At 29.4% G+C, this 23,135-nt stretch overlaps 1 protein-coding gene across 3 annotated transcripts in view; it reads right to left on the reverse strand.

The window, feature by feature from the left end:
• LOC107162296 (uncharacterized) overlaps positions 1-23,135 on the reverse strand; it is a 115,249-nt gene that overhangs the window by 34,364 nt on the left and 57,750 nt on the right. For 2 of the 3 annotated variants that reach the window (XM_089219484.1, XM_089219483.1), the window contains one exon: positions 22,835-22,971. The gene's annotated coding sequence lies outside the window, so the exon portion shown is untranslated. Of the gene's footprint in view, positions 1-7,112; positions 7,220-22,834; positions 22,972-23,135 lie in introns of those variants that run through there. The other variant, XM_089219485.1, reaches the window with a different exon arrangement.

Here is a 23,135-nt window from a genome sequence, read left to right on the forward strand (position 1 = left end):
AATAAAATCAAACATTAAAAAAAAACATATTTTTTAGTAAATTGTCATTGTATTAAAATATTTATATTAAATATAACATATTAAATATAATAAATTAATAAATAATAATGTATAAATGTATAATATATAATAATAAATTATTAAATATAATAAATATCTTAGATTTAATACTATAATTTATTTAATACGATTTTAATAATATATCAATTCACGTGATAATTAGGATCAAAATTTTCATAATATTATGTAAAATAATACCTAATATATGCTTTGAAATATTATTTAATTCAAACTTCTTATATTGTATATAAGTTGTAGGTACCGCCTATAACGGCTATACTCGTCGATATATATTTCAATATACATACAATTATTTTGATACTTTCTATCGAAGTATTAACTATAACTGAAAAATATTAAATTATTATTTTTATTGATGTATTTTATGAAATTTTAATGTTTTTGGTTCTATGTATTTATATATGAGTTATAAATCTACTGAACCCATACTATTATAATTACTATAATGACTAGTATATATGCCCATTGCGCAGTATTATGTATTATAAATAATTTCAAAGCTTAATATATTATACGAATTTCTTATTTTTAAGTTTTTACATTATAATTGCTGTCTATAATAGTATATATATATATGGTTATGAAATAAATGTGGAAAAAAAATAATCATCAATAAAAAAGAAAAAGAAAAAGAAAATAGATTAATTAAATTTTCCACAAATAAAAACTTAATTTTTGAGTATATCTATAGTACACCTATAGTTATATTATTCATAAAGTTAACAAAATATTTAAGTTACCTATACTTATCGTTGAATTATTATCTACTATATAGACATATGTATTGCCTATGTACCTATATAAATAAAATATACCTATAGTATAATATATATTATTATAATAATCATATGATTCATAATATTTATGTACACTACTCTATTTTAAGATTTGTATTTCTAATAAATTTTAATTTGTTAAAATAAATCAAATTATATCAAAAATAAAACATTTTTAAAACTAACGCAAATAATTTATTTTATTCCCAAATAGAACAAAAATTAACCATCAAATCTTATTTGTTATAATATTTTATTATTGTATTTATATTTTGTACCCTTAACTATAATATATAGTCACATCATAATCTAATCCAATAGGTAATATATAATATTATATACCTAATACCTATTTAAGTGTAACAAATTAAAATATTCAAATTGTTAACGATGGTTATTAGATAATCTGATTCATACTATTTATTATAATTTATAGCTATACTGCAGCTGTCCTATAATAACAATGTATATACCTACCGCATATAATAGAAGAAAATCCTCTACAATAATGATTATAATATATATTATTTAAAATTTAGTTTTCCATAAACTAATAATATACGATTAGACACAGAATAAAGAGCGTTTAATTATTTTACTTACATTGATAAAATTATATGTATAGGTAGGCATGCACACGCTGCAAGTGATGAGCGATTACAAATCGAAGGTGAATATATATTGTTTCGTATGAGACTTTTGTAATTCAATACAGGGAAAACATGTTCCTATATTATAATATGCATTTGGCCTATACATTGCAATTGGTGATGGGTGCAGATATGCAACAAACACACACACACACATGTATATATGTGTAATATATACATACGCGTTATGTACTTATATTATATATATGTAAACCATTGTTTTGTACAATGACGAATATAATTAGCTTGCTGTCTCGTAAACAACAATTTGCTTGACATTGAACAATGCTGTTCAATTGACGTTTTTGCGTACGCGATGAGTATTTGCGGGACAAATAATACATGTATAGATATAAGCGAATTGTATATTATATATACATATACATCATGTATTCTGTACAACCCATCATGCATTCGTCTCCTCACACGGATCGTTATACAATATTATAATTGATTTTTATCAATTTAAAAAAACAAAGTAGGTATATGGAAATGTGATTGGTATAGTAATAAATTTGACATATGGTGAAGGTTAAATAAATTGCACAAATAAGGTAGTGAAAGGTCTGTTTCTTTTCAATCTGATGCGGTGCATTATAATTTATAAGTTATTTTTTATTTTCAATACACAAATATACGTTTTAAATAGTTTCATTACAATTAAAATTGAATCCAATTTGCAAATCAATATAATATAATATGGCGTGTTTGAGGATGACAATACTCGTATACCTATTATAAGCAAGTAAGTTTATCTGTTGTCATGCAAATGCATGTGCGACATTGTACTGCAAAAAACCAAATTGTATAACATATAGATGTTGGAAAAGTGATTGGTACCAAGATAATAATTATGTATGTAATTCTCTATTTTATTTTATTAAATAATTACAAGGATAAAAAGTTCAAACTTGTAAAAATTATTGAGGTAGTGATGATATTATTTATTCAAGAGTATAATATATTGTTATGGGCATAGTAGGAAATCGAATATTATTATGCAATGTTTAGACCCTGTGCATAATGCCCGAAAATGTTGGGCAATGCATTGCAATATATAGATACCGAATACTGAAATTGTTTATATATTGGCCGGACAAAGTGTACACTGTCTGGATTCAAGTGAGCAAAGTGAATTAAATACTGCAGCGCACTGTGTGTATATTTTATCGAATGGTATTTTGTTGCGAATTATTGCCACACGACTTACGATGAGTTATGATAGATAGGCACCTACCAAATTGTACACAATGTACGTGACCACGGCTCAGGAACGGCGCTAGGATTTGCGGGGCCCCGGGCAAAAAAAATAACAGTCACATTACATATTATCCAAACTAACTAATCTCTGAACAGTATGAAATATAATTTAAGAACTGCCTTGATTATAATTTTAAAATCGCGGGGTCCGGGGCAACTGTCCCGATTGCCCCCGCCCTCGCGCCGTCACTGACACGGCTGCAGATAAACGAATCAATCCGTAATTTCAATGATAATATCAAAATTATTTCATTATTCCATTAAAAATATACTCGCATGCAACATGGTTAGTCGATAATCATTCCGGAAAGTAGAGCGACAGTCTTAATAGTTAGTTCAATTTATGAAAAATAGGAGTTTTCACCATGTTATAAAACATTCACCGTAAGAGCCCATGCAAGGGTATGATAATTGTACTTGCATATTATATTATGTAAAACCAATCGGCATAAATGCAAAAAATGTGGTCGATTTTGTTACTCAAAGTTCCATAATATTATAATTGTTCTTGAGATAATAGGTAAATAAAGTATTATTATAATAATATGTAGTATATGAGCCGAACATTATTCTTTAGTAATAGCTAATTATGTATTTAAGTACTCAGTATAAGACGTTTTATTTGATTTTTTATATATTCAATATTTAACCTACAATGCCCAAAAGATTTTAATTTTTCCCATCCTATTCATACTTTTTTTAACATGTAATTGTAATTTGTAACATAATTTCTTTTGACAGAGGTAAATTATATATAAGACTTATATTTCATATTTGATAAACTAATTTTATAACCTAAGTTGACATAATATCTATACTACATATATATATAATATATTATGTCGATTTATACAATTTCTGCAATGATAAGATTATTTTTCTACATGATTCTACATTTATAATTTAAACACACACATAAATAAATATATAAGCAGAGACAATTATGTATATTAATTAAAATCATAATTTTTAATATTAATTTATCAATTCCAAACATCTTTGATCTACATCGTAGATCATAATTTCAATTGTTTTATAAAATAGTAATATTGCAGCTGCAATATAAACTGAGACTATATGATTAGGAATTATAAATATATAATTATACATGATGAGAATAGAATAAGGTATTTTCGTATAATATTATAATAATTCAAACAATGTAAGCATGATGTATATAATAATGTACTAAACCAATAACGATGCCGATATTATACAGACAACTGACAAATGATATAATAATATATAATAACTTTAATATTAGTATGGTAAAAATAATTAACAAAAATAATAAAATAATATTTTCGTTGTTATGATGCGAATTTCATCGGTAACGACGACGGCGGTATCGACAAGAGACGGAAAACGCTAACATAATATTATGAATAAATAATAATTATTCTTATCATAATATTATGTACTATATATTACGTAGCAGGCGGCGGAGCGTTTTATGCGAAAGAGCTGAGAAAAATATCCCCTCGGACCGCGCCGTTCGATCATGGGGCCCTGGTGTCGTACACCGACACGCGTATGACGTTGTGCACACGTGTCCGGGCGGCGGCTGCCGCCCGTCCGTCTTCCTCTCACTCAGTCGGTACTTCGGTAGTGCACCGCTCGCGCGGACCACGGTGTGACGGTGACGGCGAAGCGGTAGTATTTTTTCCCTCCCGCCGCCGCATGGCCAGTACCGCTGGCACGCCGGTGCATCCGCGGATGCACTTTCGCGGCGGTCGTAAATGCACTCGCCGCCGCCGATGCAAAATCGCGTTGTCAGACACCGTCGCTGCCACGATCGATTTTTCGCGTCGTGCGTCTCGTTTGAACCGCGACTGCAGATTTTGTGATCACTCGCGGGACTCGTTCCTGTCTTACGATAATTAGGTAAATTCTTATGCGAGCGGTATACCAACTATAAGACGTGTCTAAGTCTAATCCGCGGCCACCGCCACTGCCCGAGAACCTAACCAGCACATTTTTTTATTTTTTTTTTGTGATTTTTCGTCGCCAACGAAAGCGGAGAAGCACGCGTGGCCGGTTCGGTTTCGGCGGTGGACCATATATAATATTATACCTAAATAACGATAATATTATTATAAGTATGACATCTATTGGCTGTTTGAGGTATATAATACTGAACAATCAAATTTCGGTAGGGACGACGTCGTTTCCGGCGGCTTTGCCGGGCGAATAACGAAGCGATTGCGCCCACTACGTCCGTCCGCCGGTGCGTGGCTTTTTTTTGGCAATAGTGTTTTTTTTTTTTTCGGCGTTGGCCCGGGCGGGGACGCGGCCAATGGGATGCGGGCGTATGGGCGGAACGGTGTTGCCGAAAAAAATGAACGAAAACGACGAGAGAAAGAGCAACACCGACCGAGAAAGACGACACGCACTGTACCATAACAATACAGCTATATAGAGGTAGATCACGACCGAAATCATAACAATATTGTGTAACGTGAATAAAATGTATTGGCATTCCCGCTAGCCGTAGACATTTCGCCGATATTGATAATTTTTAATTGCGGTAATAGCGTCAATAAAAAAAACAATCGTATGTAATTATAATTACTGGTCATTACTGATAAAATAATATGAAAAAATAAAATAAACGAGTACCCGACCGACAGCGTGTGGCCATGCGGCGGCGGCGGCAACCCAAAACCGTCATAAGATTGTTGTTGTTGTTATTATTATTACTTTTCCGGTGGTGGATACGTCGGTATCGTTTGTCCGCGGACACCCGCCGTCAAAACCGCGAGTTGAGCGTGTGTGGCCGGCCGCGGGCGCCGCGGAATCGACGACCATCATGCATTTACCGCGGACTGAGTACCAGGAGACTATGAACCGGGCGCGCGCGTCGGGCAGCCGCCGCCCGAGCTGTCCGCGACCGAGCCGTCACCGCGACCGTCAAAAACGCCGCCCGTCGGCACCACAATCGGTACCGCCGCGGTCGCTTTCCATCTCGAGACGATCACCGGACAAACCGCGGCGGTAAGCGACGGTTGTGTACCAGGGGTTCAGTAACCGACAGCGCTCGTTTCGCGTCGACGGCGGCAACGTAGTGTATTATTATTATTACTATTATTATTCTCGGTCATTGATCGTTATATTATTACGCGTCTTATTACTTCCATAATAATAATACAGTTGCCGCGTTCGTTTCGTTACCAACAATAATATTATTACAATATAAACATTATTAAATTTTATTAACATGAAAAAATATTTAGTATTTTTATTTTTTTAGTTTGATATTTACTTGGATTATTAGATTAACAGTTTCTCAGTAATGATTACTTTATCTGAACGGTTTTACTATAAGACGAGAAAAACAAAAAATGATTGTAAAAATATACCTATACCTAATATCGCCTAACCTTAATAACTTTTTGAAAAAAGGTGGGTACTACGTGCTCTGCATATATTAGGTGTCGTGGGTCCCAGTAATGAAAGTGCATAAGTTAGATTTGAATTCATTATGAATTATGATACAAAATCATTGTATATGTGTGTACGAAAAACGATTCTGATAAGTGAAGACGCGTTCTGTTAGTCTATATTATAGCAATATTATTAAATTTCAAAAAGTAACTAAAATCATTATTCTTCATTTAAATATTATATCATCCAAATTTGAATTTAAAATATCGTTTATTTAAGTACCTACGGTTATTCATCATTTTTGAATAAATCAAGATAATCATTCGTTATGAAATGATTGATTTATGATTGAATGCCAATCGATAATTATCCAATGCCATTATGCCAATATAGGAAGGTACATTATATAAAACATTATAACTTAAAAAACTTCATTGATATAATATAGAATTATAGGTTTCATATAACAATAAAAATACTGTGAAAACCAACAAGAGATAGTCTAAGATACAATATTATTACGACTATAGGTTTGGAGATATTAAATAAATTTACACTAAAATATCGGAAATATTATTGTCTTATGCAGTATGAATATCATGTACCTATTATACTGAGGAGTGATGACGTACGTATACAAAAATAATGTGGTTTAATGTTATTAAATTTAATACAAATTTAAATTTAGTTTCAAACGTGTTTATAAATATATTATTTCGAAATAATTCACAAATATTTATGCGTGATAATTTTGAAAATGATGATGCCACAAAAATTATTTTTGTACTCATATGACAGTAAAATGTATAAGCTCATGAAACGATGACTCGTCAAAAGAATAAACCAACAACGTGTTTATAACATATATTATACCTAATATAGAAATAATATATTATATTTATTATTTACATTTTAAAAATATGTAATTGTTAATTTTTAAAAAGCGCTTATATTTACATACCTGAACTTCGAGTTCGCGGAGACTTTCGATCGGAGACAAATTTGAGAACTGACCTGCAGGTCATACTCGGCTGTGATGTGCACATCATCGGATCCAAATGGTGTACTGACGAACGGCTAACGTGATAATAATAAACTACACTCCCAGCTTGAAAGAGGATGTAGACGGAGGAATTTTAGTATATGAGAAAAAAACCAACCGTGGTATATTGTAGGTAAAGTATACACGGGTTATAAAATAATAACAATAATATATGCATGTGCCTGGTGCGGCGTACGCACACTAAAAGGGTCGTTTTAGAGAAAATGTGGGTCGACAATATTTACTTAAATATTTTTTGCTCATCCCCGTCAATTTTTTTCAGTCTTTATGTCCTTTGGCTAAATTACATATATTATATTGTGTGCGTGTATCGGGTCGCCGCAATACAGACAACAACAACGACGACGATGATATGGTTGACCTAGATTTTTTTTCTGTAATTTTTTTCATACTTTTACGTCCCGTCCACAGATGACAACGGTTTACCAATGTTTGTATACAGTATAATGTGTAATGTTCCACCACGTTATGCCGTCACAGACGAAAACCATAATGCGGCCGGTCGAACCATATAATATATATATATATATCTATATATCTATATATATATCTAATATAAATTATTTACTCCATATTTGACCACTTCTATATAAACATGTACAAAATTATAATTTAGAAATTCCCACAGACCTGCTGAGAGTTCTAAGCGGATTACGTTCACGGCGAGGCAAGAAAATGATTTCACGGCGATGTTATTATAATTTTTTTTCCTTTGGTATTTGCACCGATTTCCGACAGAAGAAATTTATATATAAGATTGAATATTTCATGTAATAACTATATGCATTAACTATTAAATATGTATAATATTAAAAACGAATATTCTTATGATAATATTTAGATAATTAATACGGTTATATGATGTTAATAATATTATTAATGATTATAATAAATGTATAGGTTCATATACATATATATATATATATATATGTATATATATTCGAGAACACAAATTATATTGTCTGTCGAAAACAGTGGAAAAAATTTTTATGTCGTTTTAACGACGCTATATAACGAGCACTAAAGCACACATTAAATCATTTTGCTATTTGTGAGCTGTGAATTAAGATATATACGAGTATGTAAGTACAAATTTATTAGCTCTGCGTAAGCCACATTCGACTTGTATACATAGATAGGTATATATTAAATTATTATCATCAAAAAATAATACATGTTTAAGTGAAATATGTATTACCTGCAGTAAATATTAACATATAGGTACCTATGTATAATTCACCTAATATGAGATGTGCATGTAAGAAATATTATAATAGATGTTGTTGTCACACAAATCAACTTATATAAACATTAAAATTGAAGCCGTATCAATAAAAAAAAAAAAAAAAAAAAAAAAAAAAAAAACATTAAAATAATATTATATATATAATATATTATATTATATTATCACACAACTTCAGTTTCTGAACGGATGAATGAGTGCATTGATTTTACAATGCTGTGTTTTCGTTTTGTATGTGTCTGAAGACAATTTTTATATATTATTATACAGACATATATATACTTACAGTATACAATAATGAACAAATGCTTCTAATTCAATATTTTTTTGCAGATACCTATAGGAAAGCGATGAAGCTTATTAGGGGCACAAAAGCGCAAATTGTCGGTGTTTATACTTTTCGTAACATAAACGGGAAAAACAAAATAGGAGAGTTTTACTCAAACCAATTTTTGACAAAATAAATGTTTTGATTTTGTAGTAATTTATGCAAAAAGGAATAACCGTGAAAGTATAAGAGCGGTTATACTTGTACTTGACCACTTTTTAAATTTGAGAGTTGAGTCATTCCTTGTTATTTAAATAACTTTGTTTTACAAATTTATTGAATTATTATTTAAGAAAAAAGTAAAAACAATCGCACAATGATTTATGTGCAATTTATAATTATAATATAAAAAATATCTTAATAGTTGTCATAATAAACTGTAAATTACATTGATTTTGCTTTTTGTTTTTATTATTTATTTTATAGCATTATCCTTACTCATAATTATAAGTACAAGTTTCAAATAAAAATTTAAATATTGATAAACATAAGAATTATATTATGTACTATACGTATAGGGACTTATATATAAGTTTATAAATTAAAATCAAATAATAAAGAACAATTTATCAAAATGTATTTATTTTTTTTATTTTGATCTATAGTCTATAATATTTATGAATACATATTATACACTAAACATAATAATATATTATTCCATGATAACATAAAATGAAGATAAGATTATGAAAATCATGTGTTGTATGCCCGGGTTTATAACATATTATCTCCTCTGGACATAATATAATGTAATATATTTAACAAGCTTGTATAGGAATATTGGAGTGTATCAATTATAATTTTGTTTTTTTGTCACACTGTTATCTTTTCCACTTCCTAATTTATCTTTATAAGTGCCACAGTTTGTAAATTCTGTTAATTTTTGATAAAAAGAGAGAAATTGAAATTGAAATACCTAAGTACCTATTTTAAAATATTTTTTCGATTTATAAAGGATGTTTATCAATAATTTATCTTCAATAATGCAGTTATTTAGAATTTTTAAATATACACCTATACTTAAAGATCATATTTTCAAATTCTTGAAATATTTTGTTTTACTTAAAGAGTATCCTGTTATCGTGGTATGAACTTCTATTTTTCAAATGAGAATTCTATTATTTAACTTAAAATTATTTAATCGATCACTCTATATACCTATCTCAACCCTTTTTATTGGAGAGTAAAAATTACGTCCGCTATGAGAAGTTTGTGATTTTAATACCTTTTATCATAGATTTATTATACAAGATAGTAGATACTATAACATTATTTATAGATTATTATAACCAGCCCCACAGAGGGTTATAATTATATATTATTTACCTATAGTATAATATAGGTACACACTAATAAGTCACATAGAATTTTTCCATATCTACGTCTGTGATCGTATTATTGATTTATAAAGCAGTGTATATAACTCTAAAACCTATTGCTATATAAAGAGAATACATCAAATTTCAATTTGAAGAAATTGTGATAATGTTTTATACATCGATAGCGCAGTTGAATATAAGTTTTTATAAATTATATAATAATAGGTATATTATATTATGATGTAATACCTATGTTCATTCATTCATTATAATATTCCCGCGATGCTTATAGATATTCGAGGTTTTTCAACCTAAATATAAATGTTTGTGTGCTTACGAGTAATTATCTATATAAATACCTATGGGCTATGAAAAAATAGTTCATAAGCGTTAAGCATACTCGTATATTGTACACTGGCATATAGATATAGGTAATGTTTAGTTGCTGATTCAAAACCTTTTTAGTCACATTATATAGATATATGATGGGCAAAATCAACCGATGGCCTTTTCTTATGGTAATATATATAGTCAGTAATTATTTCTGAAATTCGACCAACTATATGGGGTAATACAATATATATATTTTATTATAGGTACACGTATAGGTATAGGTACGCGTACATTTTTTTGGATTGTGCGTGTATACGTGCGATCTAATTCGAAATTGAATTTTTCGATATTTATTTAGTTTATATTGCATATTTAACAATCCAACATATAACATGATTTAAATATGGTGTATTTATTTTTAAAATTATTTGTGATAACTGATAAGTAGGATCAATACATACATGTATTTTTTTTTTTTATCGCAGTAGGTACATAGGCGTTGATTAGTCAATTATCGATTTGATTGAAGCAGGTACATCGAGTTTCAAATACGAATTGCTGTAAGCCTTTCCATCCATTTTTAATTCAACGTGCATACAGTATAATATAGTGGTGCCTATACCCCTAAATAGGCCATTGCGCCGATGACACGTGTTAAACGCAATGTACAGGAATACTGCGGAGTATTACTAACGATACAGAGACCCCGTCGATCGACTGAGAGAGATCATTATACATATACGCGACACCATCACCATCGCCATGTTTGTTACGCCGCCTCTTTCCCGGTCCCATCATTATTAATCCTGCAGTCCTGCACGACTCTCTGTTGTTAATATATTATATCGACTATGATCGGGAATTATATAGCAGCAATTTAAACTTTTTAAATCAAGCGTCGACTGAAGTCGTAAAGACCAAAGCATTTGGAGATTATGCATGTTATAAGTTATTAAGAAAATTATAAAATAATCTTCAACATAACTAATATATAATATGTATTGATACGGGCCAACTGCAGTAGTTCTAATTATTTTTAATCGAATAAATATTAAATACGTGTTTATTACACTTGCGCCTATTTTATCCTCATATTATAGCTGTATAGTAAATACGATGCCTACAATTCTATATCCGCACTCGTAAATATTATAACACTGATTATTGTGTTGAAGGGTGTATTTTGTGAATCACGTAGAAACGGGAAACAAATGGGCGAGTTGATAGAAAAAGGGTGAAAAAAATTTCTTTGCGAAAAGAAAAAATCCCCGTTCGCCAAACAAATCGCACGTCGTCGCGTATATACATTACCCTATGTTATGTATATATATTATCTGCGACGGTGTATAGTATATACTACAAATACGCGTATAAAGATTTTACACATACACGCCTGTAAGTATGAATGTGCGTATGTAAGTATATGTATGTATAATGTATATGTATATATATTATATATAAATAAATGTTTTTATGCGTAATGCCATTACGCACTTTATGGGCCCATAACGTTCTCACGTACTCCTGTCCGCCGTATTTTTATGTTTTCACTTTCGATGTACGACAATAATTAGCTGACCCCAGCTATAACGGGCCCGGAGGCTGATTTATTATATATGACGGCCAGATATCCCTTTTTAAGTGCGCCGTTTAACTTAAGTACTTGCGTATATATATATATATATATATACATATAAATATTATATTATACTCGCATACTCATATATATATATATACAACAATGCATAGGTATATAGAATTATATTGGCACGAGGCACTACTTATAACTATATATACGTTTACATAAAATATTATATATTATGTGATATACTTATATAATATTATAGGTAGATCGCGAGAATTACCTTTACGTTAGCCTGTATATAATATTCTAACATATGCGAATATACCTAAATAAAATCTATACCGTTACGTGTACACACGCGTATTGTCCATGTTTATCGAGAAAGTGTAGTATAACTATTACATTCAATTAATAAAATTCAAAATATCTCATTCTGTATGGACGTAGTGTGTAAATATAATTATACACGATGCGATTGCTGATGGTTTCATTGATAAAACGAATGTGTAATATAAATAATGAATCATATATAGTTATGTTGTAGTTATAGCTATACTGATGATTTACAGTTTTTTTTTTTTTCATTGTGATTCAATAAATATTGTTTTATATATTATTGTACGTGTTAGCCACAACTTTATTCACAGTACCTACACATATTTTAAGCTCATGTCGGCGGTGGATGTAAGGATCTATGGATCGACGAAATTCAAATATTCTACAGATATTACAATAGTTTTTAAATATTCGAAGGGATTACATAACACTTGAATTCATCGACGGATTTATTAATTGCAGCATGTTCTACTACAGAATTAAAAAAAACCTTTAATAGATAGTATACTATATAGTATAATAAGCTACTAAAAGTTGCCTTGATTGATGATAATATTTCTGACACGCAATGCATATGAATTTAATCTGTTAAATAACGTTTAATCATTAATAGTGTCGTTGAATAGAAACGGTTTAAATCCTCAAATTTATATAGTTGTAATCATCTGACTAGGGTGTCCCAGTAGGTTTAAAAGTTAGGCGTTTGACGTTAGAACCCGACAGTGGTTCAAATTAATTAGTCAGCGGTCTATGTCTTAGGGTTTACTTTTTAAGATACAATACAATCTCATCGTTATAGAGATGTTCATGTATTATAAGTTATAACTTATAAATTACATCATTGCGGTACAAATACGATCCAAGGGATGTATTCAATATACTTATGAAACGCAATTTATAATGTTACATGTTTCATCGCCACAGCCTATAGAAAACGTTAATGATACAAATTATTGCACAGTGGGATATTATTATACCCAATATCCTTACATTTTTAGTATACTTTAATAACACGTCAAAAATATTTCGTTGTAAAATATCAATCTTTTTTTTTTTTTTTTTTTTTTTTTATTTGAAATAAACAATCTGTACAGTTTGCACAATAAGCTTATATGATAATAGTACATGATACGTGACAGGCGTGATTTAAGCAGCCACCCATTAGTGACTCTTGACTAATTGATTAATTATTAAAATATCAATCTATACCATAATTAATTTTTATTGAAATGGAAGTAAGTATATACCTATATACAAGAAAATATGGCTTTATTTTTTATTTTTTTTTTTTTTTTATTAATCTCAAAAGACCGCGGCGGCTCTGGTTATTGGTCTACATTGCATTACAATATTACAATATTATTATTAACATTATTAACATTATAAATAAACTTAAGTATTAACATTTATAAATATATATACATAAGCCATAGAGGTTATATTACATTGTATAAGTTGGTTTTAAAATATGGCTTTAGTGAAAATAATATCTTTATACTGGGTCTATATTGTCTATTTAATATCGTATTTAAATATTGTAATAATTGTGTAAAATGCGCTTCATAAGATGTACCTACTATTTTTAACAATTTAAATACCTATGAATGATTTGGACCTCAATTTAACTGTACGGTATTATAAAGAAAAAAATACATATATTAGAGTAGCTATTAAAATATTTAAAAGAAAATCCGTATTCAAAAGTTATTTTTAGTATTGTGATGTATTGTCAATGGTAATATAGGTAATGTATAGGTAGGAATTTAAATCAATGTCCACTGATTGGGTCTTTATATTGTTCTCCACTGGAGTATAAATAATTCCATCTACCCATGAAATTTTAAACCTTGTATAGAATAATAATCAAGAAAATGGTTGTAACAATTAATTTTATCATATAAATTATTGAATTATTTTGATCTTAAATAAATAGCTAAACATTATCAGAAAAGTCTATCTACCTATGTTTAATGTTTTATATTTATATGTATATGTTATATTCTAACGGTTGTTCTACAGCAACTGTGTAATTTTTAAAAATGGATTTGTTGCTTGTATGTAGTGTAATAATACTAATAATGGATGTGTAAAATATTAAAATTAGTATTTTACTCTCGTAGTTTTATACTATCATTTAATTATTTAATATATAACTTGCATTTATACATGCGTACATAGATACGCTTAACACGTGGTCAGTATAATACCTATATGTAATCTAAGGATTATATTTAATATAATATACTTTCTAATGACATTCGATTAAAAATATGTTTAAGACTATCTAATTTATGTTCTAGCGTCATAATTTATTTGTGTCGAGATTTTTCGACGCGATAGTTAACGTTTTTCTTTTTATCGTTAAACACATCTTATATATATATATAACACGCGTATCTTTATGCATATATTAGGCATTTAAGTACACGACAGATACCATGGTGGGTTATATGTTATAATAATATTATACAAAAATATTTATTTTTTTTTTAAATTTAAAATAAAAACTAGAAATCCGTATCTTTATATTTTTATGAACCTTCAGTCGATGATAATACATAAAAGTCGTATAAAATATTACATATATACATAATACACATTTGCTCGTCTACGGATACATCATATCCGATACGTATGTACAACTATACGACTTTATGTATAATATGAAAATAACTAAAACTATTATATTATAACATATATAATACACATACGTTTTTATCGTCAAATATCTCTATGGTCTAACTATTCTGGTGTTATCGAGATAATAATATGTTAATTAGCCTCCATATATATTCTACAGTATTTCCCACGTGTCGCCCAACTTTACGACAATCTCTATATTTAGGTATATATATATACACTATATATAATTTACAAAAAATCCAACTTCACCACATATCTGTGGAACGTGCCATATACATATAAACATACGCATCAGGTACATAATATATAATATATATAATAAAACATATAGGAAAATGGTGGTACACGAGTATAGGTTGGTATTTAGGCTTTGAGACGAAACAAACGACTCTAATTGTGTATATTTTATTTAAATTCACACCGAATACAGTTTGAATATATTAACGAATCCTATGCGGGATTTTCGTCGCCCATATGCGCCTGTGTACGTACAGACGTTTATTATTATATTAAAACCTGAACAGCACATTACAAGTACCTACATATTATATAGGAATTGGTTTTGGTAGGTGTATATATTATGTATAAGCTCGTCATGTGAGTGTATTTTTTTAATGCTGTTGAAATTAAATGACTTATATTCGTATGTTATATAAATATATATATTTTATTATAATAATTTAAATAAGGAGGAAAAACAAATTAAATGAAATGTCATTTAACGGTTAACGCACGCACCCAGACATATTATATACGATCGTGGCATGATGTGTGGTGCATTGGTACGTGCACTTGCGTATTCGAGATGATCCACTACAGCTCGGGTGGTATAATACAACGATTTAGGACGGAATATACACACACACACATATATATATAAAGTGCATGTGTATGTATATGTATGTGTGTGTGCGTGCGCTTGCGCGTGTATAATATTATATTTGGTAGGGATGAACGAAGAAGACATGTTGGCGGGTTGAACATGGGTGGGGATATGTAATATATGGGTAAAGGTGATAAAGGACCGAATGAATAAAACTGTAAGATTTATACGCGCTGGACAAGTTTTATAATTTTTTTTTTTTACACTCAGATGACTAGCGCACGTCAAAAGTGTCAAATAAAATTTGATTTTTATATTCACCGTTTGTTCGTCCGCATCATTATATTAAGAATACATAATATTATATTATATATATATTAACATATAAACGAACGTTCTGTACAAAAATAGCACGCATATATATTCTAACAGCAGCGACGGTTCAGTATTACATAAAAAGCCGTAGTAGTGTGTGTGTGTGTGTATGTGTTTAAATCGAATAATATAGTATATTATATTACCTATATGATTTCCCGTGTGTATATGTATTATAATCATTCTATTGAGGTGACCGATGAATAAATGAAGGTATTGCGTCGTCGCTTATTATAACTGATCGAAGTCTATACTTATAAAGTATTATTTATAAATGTACAAATCGATTTTAGCTCAATTCATCGCGTGAAGATTTCTACACACGCATTTTGATTTTAAAACATAATCAATTGAAATGATATAAATGAAATTATGAAGACGAGAAATAATTGGTGACAATTTGTGTATACCTATTTCTGTTCATTGTTATTGAAATAATATATATTATATATTTTATAAATAATATTTTATCAAATCTGATATGGATTTGGTTTGATGTATTGATTTTATTTATACAGCAGTGTCTATAAGTACAGGGAAATGAGAATACAATTTAAGTATTTAGAAAAAACTCTAATACAATATTTAATTAGTGCTTACATTTTTGTGCATTACGCAGGTGCCTATAGGAATATATATATAGTAGGTACCAGATAATTATTTCATAATTAGCTCTGTAACAACTTACAAGTTACAAATCATTACTCATAAATCATAATTCACTTTGATACAATAATTGAGCATAAAATAACATAACGTGTTAATTGCATCCATGATTTACGCAAATATTTATAATATAACTGTGCGGATAAAATATGTTAAGGTCGTCAAATAACTATACTCATCATTAAAAAACGCCACGTCTATAGTTTATACTGCAGAATGGTGGGATACCGCATGATACGTCAATATATTTTCGATAGTTGAATCGAAATATCTTATAAAGTGTTATAGTATAATCACATTGGTTTCCGTGTTGATGTATGAACTACTAACAATGAATTATTGATCTGTGCAAACTCTTTATAGCTCATAAACACATACGACATATCCAATATAAATGTATACCTAGCTATATATAAACATTAAATAAAAAATAAATAAATCATGGCTTTACCTAATTACGTATTATGGGTACTTATACTTTAATATTATAACTTAACAGTTCTTAATTTAAATATACTATACCTACTAAACTACTCACATACCTATCATATAAAATATGAGAGTTAACACATTTATGTTTTATTCGTGTATCACTCATACTGAAATTGTGTAATTTGCAAAGGTTATTTTTTTATACATGTTTAATTATTTTGAAAATAACTAGTCGTTTACATATTATGGTTAATTGAAATATGGCAATTAACTAGTTATATAGTTAATTTTATAAAATAATTTAACCAAGTAAGTTGATGTTATAATTTATTTTATACTTATCTATACGGTTAGTAAAGGTATCCATCATTATCATAGCTATTATAGCATTGTTTAATTAAATGTAAGTGTCACTAAATAATGTTTGTTTTCTGTTTTTTTTTTTTTTTTTTTTACCGAATATCGAATATTATTTTAGTTTTTTCAAACATACGGATTAAAATCGTAACGATTTAGTATATAATATTATACGTGTATAATATAAACGTAGGTATTACATACACTAATTTTAATCGAACGTCCGTCCGAACTAAGTGACTGACTAATCAATGTAGAGTATAAACTATATAGTATGATGGCTATCACGTAGAAGTTGAATCAAGAAAGTAAAAAAAAATGTATTAAATTTGCATTTTACAAAGGTGTGCACACAATGATTTTGAAATTCACAATGGAAATTGAAAATTTTTATTTTGTTTACAAATGGTTACCAGTGCAGGTTACATAAAATAAAATTGTTATTATGCTTGTATATTATTTTAACATGTATTTGATATTTGATCACAATAACTTATAACCATATATTTGTTTATTTCTACTTATAATTAGTGATCCATAGACATTTTTCCTTCCTGCACAAATTTGATATTAAATCTTTTGTCTTTTTTTTTAAATGTTGAACATACTATTATTACAATAAATATTAGATATCGAATTGAACAATGTTTGCATTATATCTATAGAGTCGCATTGTTAACGGGTAACGAATTGCTGTGCACGGGGTCAGCTATACTCGCTTATAAATAGTTATAAAATCGTTTATCAAACGTTACGTATAATTTAGAACATATTTTAATGTTAAGCCGCTGTATGATGTTGTAAATTCTATTGGGGTGAACGCGTTTAATGACAAAAATACTCACTGACGACCTTAAACTATGACGAGCAGTTTGATTCGGTTCCAAACCATGTTAATTAAATTGAAGCGCAAACGCGCGCATATATAACTGAGAATTGAGATGATACATATAAAACATTATATGGTGCCTGGTGATACGTTGAATGGACGGTGTCCAACTGCAGCAATATATGACCGTTGACGTTTAGGCTAGGGGAGGACAAATAAATATACAACGGAAGTGGTGCACCACTTTTGGCATGCCAAAACGATTTAATGCAATGTATATAGTCCATCTATTTATTATGTAAAGCAACTGGATTTTATAAATATTAAATATCTACCTTATTAAGGGCATGCTCATAAATATAGGTACCTATTATAGTATTATGCGTATTATATATAAATGTTCAAGTGAGAAAAAAATGACATTATAGATAGGTAGGTAAGTACCACGCAATTAATTGCTAATTTTATGTTTGAATTAAAAAAAAAACGATTTTAATCATTGTTGACGGCACAGGTATTGATTACTTACCTATATAGTTTATATTGCATTAGAATAAAACAATAATATTACGAGTTAAAGAAACGATGAATATACAGTGTATTTCACTCAAATAGTAAAACAAAATATTTCTGTTAAGTTACGTTGGACTGAAATGGGTTTTTCAAGTGAGTATAATATTATGGGATAAATAACCAGACTGAGAATAGGACACACAAAAATCTCCCACAGTTTTCTAATGTCCAGGGAAGACCCTCCAATATGCACAACCTGCGGTGTTCAAGTAACCATCAAACACATCCTCACCGATTGCCGAACATAATATCTCAATACCGACAATACCCGAACAAGCTTCAAACTGCCCGAATCATCACTTTCAGAAATATTAAACAACCATCCTCAATCCATTACCAACATCATACAATGCATCACAGCCGCCAACTTTCTAACTAAAATCTAGTATAATTTAGATATAGATACAATTCATGTAATTTTTTTCTTTTTTATATATATTTCTCACTGTAAACCCAATGGCCCATGTTGCCGAGGGTATCATTACTATCATTAATAAAAAAAAAAAAAATTGTGGGATACTGAAATAAACATTTTTTGATAATTTTCAAAGTTTTAACTTTGTCTATGCACGCACAATACAATGTGCATTTTTCAAATACCAATAGGTATTTTTAGTTGATAATATTTAGTAAATAATAGTTAATTCTACGAACTCTGTATTCAATCATAAATAATTTTATAATGATATAGGTAATAGGTAGGTACAGACATTATTAAATTTTAGAATATTGGACAAAAATATTTTTTTGTTTCAAGTTTCACTCGCTGTAAATCAGTCAATTTTTGAGATAGGGGAAAAATGTAAGCATAAAATTTGCCTAAAAAATTGATCTACCAACTCAGGTGTTAAAAATACCTGTTTTTATTTGAAAAATGCAAGTCATATTGCGCGTGCGCAGACTGAAAGAATTATAAATTTGAAAATTATCAAAAAATTAGTATTTCTATATTCCATATATACTTCCTTCAAAATCCCATTTCAGTCCGACGTAACTGATCAGTGAAATATTAAATGTTACCATTTTAGTAAAGCACACAGTATAGATCGCGTTATAATGTTATTCGTAAGTTGATTACGAAAATACCGAAATTTTAACTTACTCTCGGTCTCTAAAAATGATACTAAGTTTAAGTATAGGTACCTATACACCAAGTACCAATAACTTATATGTTTTAAAGTCGGGCATACAATGTCACGGCGATAGGACAAATCGTGAAAGGCGCTGACGGCATCCGTCATCTATATAATATATAATATAATATAAGGCCGTAAAAACGTGTTCGACACAAGATTCGAGTCACGTATTTTCGTGAAAAGGTGACGGTCGTCGCGATTTTACGGCCAAAGTCGTATCACGAGTGCGCTCACACATATATTTATTCTTGGCGAGAGACTTTATTCTTGACGTCTGAAAGCTTTTTGCTGTAGTTTAGAAGTTATATATAAATATGTATATATTTATATATATTAGCGCTTGTGTGCGTTAGTACGTCTCGTTCGAATATATACTTGACACGTGTATACGTATATATATCTAAATGTACCTATAGGTACTATACAGGAATCCAAATAGATGGAAATTTTATCCTTTAATTGTAACTGTACCTACTATGTGCATATCAATTTTTAAAGTTTAAAAATACCATCTATCATTATATATTAGGGGTAGTAACTAGTAAGTAGTAAGTACACACGAAGTTGTTATTATATATATAACACAGGAATCTGGAATCTATTATATTTTCTCATACGAAAAAATTCTACAGAGTTTCTGTGTATTTCCTGGGACGTTGTTTGTGAACGGAAGACAAATATAGAGGGATTATAGTGCTTACGTCATTCTTTACCCCCGATTCGAGTGTTCATACACATATAATATGTACATTATAACATATATCGCACGCGTCTCGAAACACATCATCCCCGTGTGGATATATACTATATAACATATATATACATGGGAGAGTATGCTGCTGTAACGAGAGAGAGAGAGAGATTTAGAAAAAAAGAATACACCCAACATATCATAATAGGTATACAAAATATCATCTCCCTCGCGACGGATGATCGTAAACACAGACTCTGGCCGTGTTGGTTTATAAGCGTGTAATACAATTTTTCCGAGGCGAAGGCACACGTACGTTTATAAATATTATGTGTGTGTGTGTGTGTGTGTGTGTGTGTGTGTGTGTGTGTTTAAAAGTCGACGACAACGGTGTTATATAGTTATACATATACTATACACAAGTATAAAATATATATGAGTGAGTGTGTGCGTGTGCCATGGAATTTGGATTCAAGCCGCGTAAGAAGCCAAAAGAGATTTTACGACGATGTATATATATTATTATAATATACATATATTATATTTGTCTACGCGCGTATTACACCAATATTTACGATATAAAAATATACGGTTCGGTGTTTTTATCAATTTTTATTATGATTAAGGGGTAGTGTGCATACGTATTTTGCGGATATATAAACGTTTTTTTGGCACACGATTATTAAGTATAGGCATAGAGTCACGTGGTTAATAATATTATACGACTCGTGGGCGTATAAATAATATAACATGTACCTATAATATATAATATATTATTATGAATGCTATCGTGACATTAATTTTTAATTTTATTTTTTAATACGTGATCGCAAGTGCGAAAATCTGTCTAATCAAAAAGCGTAATAAAATATTAAAATATTAAAATAGATACGAAAAAATCGTTATTCACTTTTCGTCGTAATAAATATAACACGTATAAATCATCGCGCCTTATTTATATAATTTATATGATTCTAAAATTCATGTTTTCATGGTGAAAATATTCAAAATCGTTAAAAAAAAATCTGTTTATTCAAATCGTCAATGGTATATCTATTTATACAAATACAATAATAAAGGTATCAGCTAAAACTTGGTTTTAAATAAAAAGTGCACTTAGCTAATAAAGTAATAACTATTAGATATGACGTATAGGTCCAGCAAAATATGTATCTATGGATCAAACATAATTTTTATTATAAACTACACACCAGCGTCACCAACTACAATTTTAATAAGTTTATTGATTCTGTTGTTAAAGTCGCTGTAATTAAATAATTGTAATTTGTAACTAATTCGCTTTTACAATCTTTGACCATAAATAAAAGTGCATATAATAAACGGTAAATATAAATAATAAATCTTAAGTTAATACGTTTTTTGGCCTATTTTTTTTATTCAATAGGTGGGGTTTATTAAATATAATGGGTGCCTACATAAATTATAATCAAAACGCACTTTTAACACGCCATAGAATGAAATATCATTGTTACTACCTGTTCTTATATTATAATCGAATTGAAATTTTAGTATTGTTCGCCAGTGCGTGTTCATAAGTTTTCACTTTAAAATGCGCATTTCGTGTTATTTTGGTTTGGCTATGTATATTATAATTTATAATGAACGCATGTCGTGGATCAAATTATTGTTATTATAATATAATATATACTAAGGGCTTAATATGTATTATGTGGACCATTAAATTGTATTGTATATTGTATGGATCACGCCATCTATACGTCGTAGAAAAATTATGTTTCGACTTCAAACAAAAAAAGAGTAAATTGTCCGACTTACTATACCTACTTACACACATTTCCTACAAATAAAGAAATTTAAAAACTGCTACGTGTACATGGAATACGAAAAAAAAACTTTTTATATACCTAACAACAATATAACATAAGACATACCATGTAGATAAAATAAAGAATAATATTATGTGGCTTACCAAAATAATTCGAATGACATCGTACTCGATCGACCCTCTCGTTCACCTATGTCGCCCTCTATGTTTCACCAATGGTTTGAATGCGCACTTGTCGCGTGACCTCTAGACGACGAATGACGAGAGTGTACTGAATGTATCTGTAAATAATATGTGATTTGATTAATACAATAATTGACTTAGAATAGAATAGAATAATTAATATTCACAATGTTATTAATATTATTAAATATCACAGTGTGTATTGTTTGGCAGGCGCACAATAGGCAACTTAAGCTGCATTCTAATTTATCATACGGCGAGG

Source organism: Diuraphis noxia, unplaced genomic scaffold (assembly GCF_037042655.1).
Source record: "Diuraphis noxia isolate RWA-SAM2 unplaced genomic scaffold, SU_Dnox_SAM2 contig0002, whole genome shotgun sequence".
NCBI lineage: Eukaryota > Metazoa > Arthropoda > Insecta > Hemiptera > Aphididae > Diuraphis > Diuraphis noxia.